At 37.6% G+C, this 6,070-nt stretch overlaps 2 non-coding genes across 2 annotated transcripts; both read left to right on the plus strand.

The window, feature by feature from the left end:
* Positions 1-1,684: 1,684 nt before the first annotated feature.
* Positions 1,685-1,757, plus strand: Trnak-cuu. The gene has a single exon. It is a non-coding gene; the product is annotated as a tRNA-Lys (tRNA).
* A 2,526-nt stretch (positions 1,758-4,283) lies between these two features.
* Trnar-ucu lies at positions 4,284-4,356 on the plus strand. The gene has a single exon. It is a non-coding gene; the product is annotated as a tRNA-Arg (tRNA).
* The last annotated feature ends 1,714 nt before the right edge of the window (positions 4,357-6,070 follow it).

The raw sequence follows: 6,070 nt of genomic DNA on the forward strand, positions 1-6,070 counted from the left end.
TTCCTATATATATTATTTTATATATCGACTAATTATTTACAACGTACCAATTAATACATTACAGTAGTGTATTTTACGTGTAATGAAGAATTATATAACAGTGTATCACTATATTAAGTGTTTTAAAATACTCAATATAATTTTCTTCGTAATTTTGTGTTGTGTGGTTTAAGTCATTAGTTGTTTTATTAAGACGCTAAAACAACAACAAAACAGCAAGATAATTTTTTTTATAATTTCGTGGTTTATTTAGTTTTCTTGTTTTAAATGTTAGGGAGGATTTGTTTGTTTTTTAATTATATTTAACCTTGATTTTCACAGCCAGGATACTGTGTGTGTGTGTGTGTGTGTGTGTGTGTGTGTGTGTGTGTGTGTGTGTGTGTGTGTGTGTTTTTACGCTGGTCATCTGTGTTGGTGTTTGTTTATGTGTGTGTGTGTGTTTGTGTGTTTATCTTTACGCTGGTCATCTGTGTTGGTGTGTGTGTGTGTGTGTGTGTGTGTGTGTGTGTGTGTGTGTGTGTGTGTGTGTGTGTGTGTGTGTTTCTGAACATGTGGACGTCAGCTTCTGTGTGGGTTTGGGAGAGGATAGGGAGGGCATGATGCATGACGGAGGGCGTGAGGGAGGGCGTGAGGCGTGAGAGAGGGCGTGTTAGGCGTGAGGGAGGGCGTGTAAGGCGTGAGGGAGGGATGTAAGGCGTGAGGGAGGATAACGGCCTGGTGGAAGGAAAGTGACGTGTAGGGGCGTGGTGGAGGGCGATGAAGGAGGTGAGGGAGAGGGAGGGAGAAGGTGAGGGAGAGAGAGAGGGAGGAGTGAGGTAAGGAAGGGCAAGAGAGACACAGTAGTGAAGATAAACTGATTCTCTACATTGTTATTGTACTGCCCTGCATGATGATCTTGCCGCCGTGGCCAGAATTCACAAGGTTATTACGACAATTTTTCCTCGTAACTGGAGATCTAAGGATGTAACTGGTTGAGTTTATCTAAAATAAGTAAATAAATAAGTAAATAAATAAATCGACCAAGAATTACTCCAAGATTTTTATTTAATTAGAAAGTCAAATAATTTTAGTTTAGGGACAAAATTAACGTAGTATACACAACTAGGTGAATCTTTACCCAGGAAACTCGAGGCAAGGAAGTTTATTTGATCTAATTATTAAAAGGTTGTTACTCTATTTATGGTTGTAAGGTGAGATAAGTTATACTGTTATAGTTATGATTTGTTCTTTTCCTCCACTAAATATTTTCTTTCATTGTCTTTATTAAAAGTTTCGATGCTTATAATAATTTGATATTGGGAAAAATTTCCAGTTAATACTCCCTGTATCAGAGCACCTTCCACATATCTGAGGGTTGGTGACCACAGTCCTCCACTCTAAACGTTCTCGGCCTTTATTTAACAATCCTCTAAGGTTTTGTATCTCCCTGTAGACCCAGTTTTTAATTTCATTCCTCCATGCTAGTCTCTGCGTTACCTTGGCCCTCCTACCATCAACTTTACCAGGTAGATTAAAATGAACTAACTTCTGTGAATTAAAAACGCTGGTAACTTATTAATGCTGAAAGATTAGATGTATTTACTTAAGATTATCTCAGTTTTATCAATGGAGGTAAAATCAATGCTCATTAAAATTACAACAGGAAATTCTGCTCAAAGTTATATTTTGTAATAAACAAGACCGTGCCCGGCTAGCTCAGTCGGTAGAGCACGAGACTCTTAATCTCGGGGTCGTGGGTTCGAGCCCCACGTTGGGCGCTAATTGTTTTCTTTTATTATATTTTTATAAGTGTTTCCAGGCAGCTTTTTACGGCTACTTAATATTTTGTTTTACACCTGATGATGTCATAAAATAAACAAATTTAATATTATTATATATTTATTTATTGTTTTGGCTACACTGTTTTGGTTAACTTAATATTAACTTACAACCATTAAATAATAAATAAGATAATTATATATATTGTTTCTACTCTCACCATCAACACCAAACATCTCATCTATGTCTGTGGCTGCATAACATAATATTACATAATTATTAAACAAATTATTTTTTTTTATTTTTTCAAAGACCAAATTTTATATATACCTCCCCAATCCTTTAATGTTTCGTATACAGTATATTCCTGGTGGCAATGTTTAACAATTTACTAACTGTTCCTCACGAGTCAAAATATAATGAACTATAGTACTGTACTGCAGGTAAATAAACAATAATTAGTTCAAAATAATTATCACTTTTATTTATATATCATATAAATTACCTATATGTAACATAATTTATGGCTATATATAGTATGTGGTAAAACAGACATATATTTACTGTGGTAGATAATTTACCTTATTATTAAAATACCTAACCTAACCTAACCTACACATTTAAGTTCACATTAGCACAGTACAGGTATACAGAGGTACACCCCCCCCTAGGGTTTCCTTCCCGGGATCTCGGGCGTAAGTGGTTATGTTTTTTTCCCGGGAATTTGGTTCAAATGTCGGGATTCTTACTGTTATTCCTTATCTCTCATTTGCACGCATGAAAGAGAGAGAGAGAGAGGGGGGGGGGGAGTGATGCGTGCCGTTCCTGTACACTTGTGGCCTTCACCACGTCTTGCCTTAGGCGTGCTTATCTCCCTGCAGAGGGGTGTTGACTGCCGAGTAATCTGTCTGTTATGATGCCAAAATGTAAGCCATGATATAGTGGTGTATCTTGGCTTGCATGATACGGAGTACGGACATGTGATTATACGAAACTATGGCCGAGTCGTCACGGAATAGCGAGTCATACCCATGGCAATATTTTGATAGACTGAAAACTGAGGAATGGAATGAGATTAATTAAAATTTTGCTTGTTTAATCATATCATGTACCTATTTTTACACCAATATGCAAATTAATTAAGAGAACTTTGCTTCAGTGTAATGTAACTTATATCAAATCAATTGTCTATCAAATAATCTACAGAAGTATGCAGGGTTAGCATATAGCATTAGTTAGTACCTCCACCACCAAGCACTGGAAAGGTTTGGCAGCTAACTATTGCACCACCCTCGTCATCGCCACCTGCCACAGGCAGCCCCCCACCCACCTCGCGCAGTCCGCCACTGCAACAAAATTCAGCCCATAAGAGCCCGCACTGATAGATATAAGAACAGCACCATCCCATCTATTAAAATAATAAACAACTCCTGATTTATGTACTGTACAGCCCTGTAAATGAATATATACAACGCATATCATTATGTCTAAATCACATGTAAGTTTGTATATTTTCAGCCACCGGCTGCAACTCTATTAATAAACCGTTATTATTATTATTATTATTATATCACTTGATGCGGGAAATCCCGGGTTCCCGGGATGCTGAGAAACCCCCAAAACAGGAAACCCTACAGTCACTCATAAAGCCACAGACACATTGACTCGTTATCTTACTGATGAACAACAAGAACCAATTAGTATTATAAGAAATAGTCTAATGTATTGATACACGTAATAAATCATACACTATATATTTTCTGTGGGAGGAACGAGTTTATTATGAAGTGTTTGGGTGTGAATAGAGTATTGGATAATTTGACTGTTGAAGTAAGATTGAATGTTAAGTTGAAATGTATTATGCTGTTAGTGTTAATGATATATTTTACAGATTATTTAAAAAAAATCGCAACTTTATTATTAATATTATTATTAATTAGTTAATTGGGATGAGATTTTAAGTCAGGTTTAAAAAAAAAAAATTAAAATATAAAAGAACATACTTACAAAAGGTAACATTGTGAGATCTATAAGAACAAATATAGAGTGTAAGTTCAGAGTGTGTCAGTGTTTACAAGTAGTTATTTAACCTCTGTAACGTCAGTAATTAACACGCAACTGTGGCTCATAAACGATAATTATTTCATCTATCGCTTAATTATTAATATATCTGTAACTTTAATTATCTCAACCCTCACTTAAGTAATTATTTCAACCATAACACCGATACATTCCTGATATAAAGTTATTATTGGAATTATTGACAAAGTATTGTAAGTGAGAGGCTGAGAGTGTAGACGCGGCACTCACTCGCCTTGGCTCTACTGAGGTTCATATTCGTCGCTTTGTCCAGTAAAGTGGAGTTTAAGGTCGGTAATACAGCTCAGGAGAGGATTTTGGTCTATGGTGTTGAAATAGTTTAATGAAATATTATAAAAAAAATTGTAATATACACGGAGGTAGAGGCAGGACACAGGCTTGTAGAGCGAGATTTTGACCGTTCCCGTTTTCCTTTATATACACTGGTCCCCATGGCGCAGTGGATAGCGCGCTGGACTTCTAATCCAGAGGCCGCGGGTTCGAATCCCGCTGGGGATGCTTGTTATTTATATGAGTTTACACTGAAAATTGTGTAAAAAAAAAAAGTGTTCGTTATAATTAAGGTGAGTTGAGTTTAAAGATCACCCATCAAGGTACACTTCTTTGTGTTGGTGGCGCCCCCTCGTGTTTTACTCTACACTATTGTCCACATACACGGTGGTTATTATAGCAACACCCACGGCCGTAACTCAAACAATAAGGTCAAGAGAGGAAATTATGACTCGTAAATTATTATAACAAGTAACTTATAAAATCCCAAAGATGTTTATTTATCTCTGTGTAACGGGGAGGGAGTAAGGGCAGTCCACTATGTTATAAAACTAAACCTTTTGGAATTTACGTACCAAATTGTTGTGGTTTAAGGCTTCTCTTGGCGTAAATCCTTACACAGATCAAGGTCAGAATTTTCGCCATTTTGTTTTGAAGTCTTTGAACGGAAACTACATCATACAGGCGGACGGATTGAAGGATTGACGGATTTACGGATTGACGGATTGACGTATTTACGGATTGACAGATTGAAGAATTGACGGATTGAAGGGTTGGCGGATTTACGGATTGAAGGATTGACAGAGTGAAGAATTGACGGATTGACAGGGGAACTCTTCCGTCTCTCCCTGATACTATGGTGGATTATAAGAACAGAATTACAGGTGAATTATATAATTTATACATTCCCATCTGTAAATTTACCGATAATATTTATTCCTTAGGCACTGTGTATACATTTTTTGAGACACCCTGTATTACTGAAACGGGATATTATCTATATATATTTACATTTTGCTTATATATTTTATGGTTAGGTTAGGTTAAGTTGGGTTAGGGTGTGGGTCGTGCAGATTGATTTTGATTTTGCCGCTTGCAGCGGCTACTTTATTGTGCACCCCACACTCATCCTGTGAGCGGTAGCGCAAAAGTATTACAGAGTTGGATTTACAAAGGGTCATAATAATTAACCCCCGTTGTCAGGATATTATGCCACAACGGGGGTTAAACGTGCAGAGTGGTGGCCCCTGGTGTGGGTGGGATGGCGGAGATGCTCGTTTTCTACACCTTGTTGGGTATTGATTGTGGCCCACGACTACCAGGTTAAGTTAGGTTAGGTTAGGTTCTTCATTGTGACCCACGACTAACAAGTTAGGTTAGGTTGGCACAAGTTGGTTAGGTTAGGTTGGCACAGGTTAGGTTAGGGTTAGGTATTGATTGTGGCCCACGACTACCAGGTTAGGTTTCCTATCTCCCTGATAACTCACCCTCAACCACTCTACCACACACACACACACACACACTTCCTCATCAGATACATATAATCACATACATATACATTAATACCCTCACACCTTAAAAACACGTTCACATCATCACATACACATTATTATTATTATTACACACACACACACACACACACGACCCTGATTTCACCGCTGGTAATATCGCGTGCCCATCACCTCACGCACAGGTAATATCATTAGTGTGAGGAGACACCTGTTCCTCTCTGATCACACAACATAGTGAAGACTCTCTCCAGATATAGAGTGTGTTTATCGAATCAAATATCGAAACATAATTTACAGTCGAGTTGGTTAGGTCAGGTCAGGTCAGGTCAGATAGGCATTTTAAACTAGTAAATGCGTCTTTTGTAGTTCTGTAGAGTAGGTGCTGTAGGCGTTTCTCCTGTAGTAATATAACTACAGGTGAGTGAGGGACG

This window comes from Homarus americanus, unplaced genomic scaffold, assembly GCF_018991925.1.
Source record: "Homarus americanus isolate GMGI-L3 unplaced genomic scaffold, GMGI_Hamer_2.0 scaffold14723, whole genome shotgun sequence".
Taxonomy (NCBI): Eukaryota; Metazoa; Arthropoda; class Malacostraca; order Decapoda; family Nephropidae; genus Homarus; species Homarus americanus.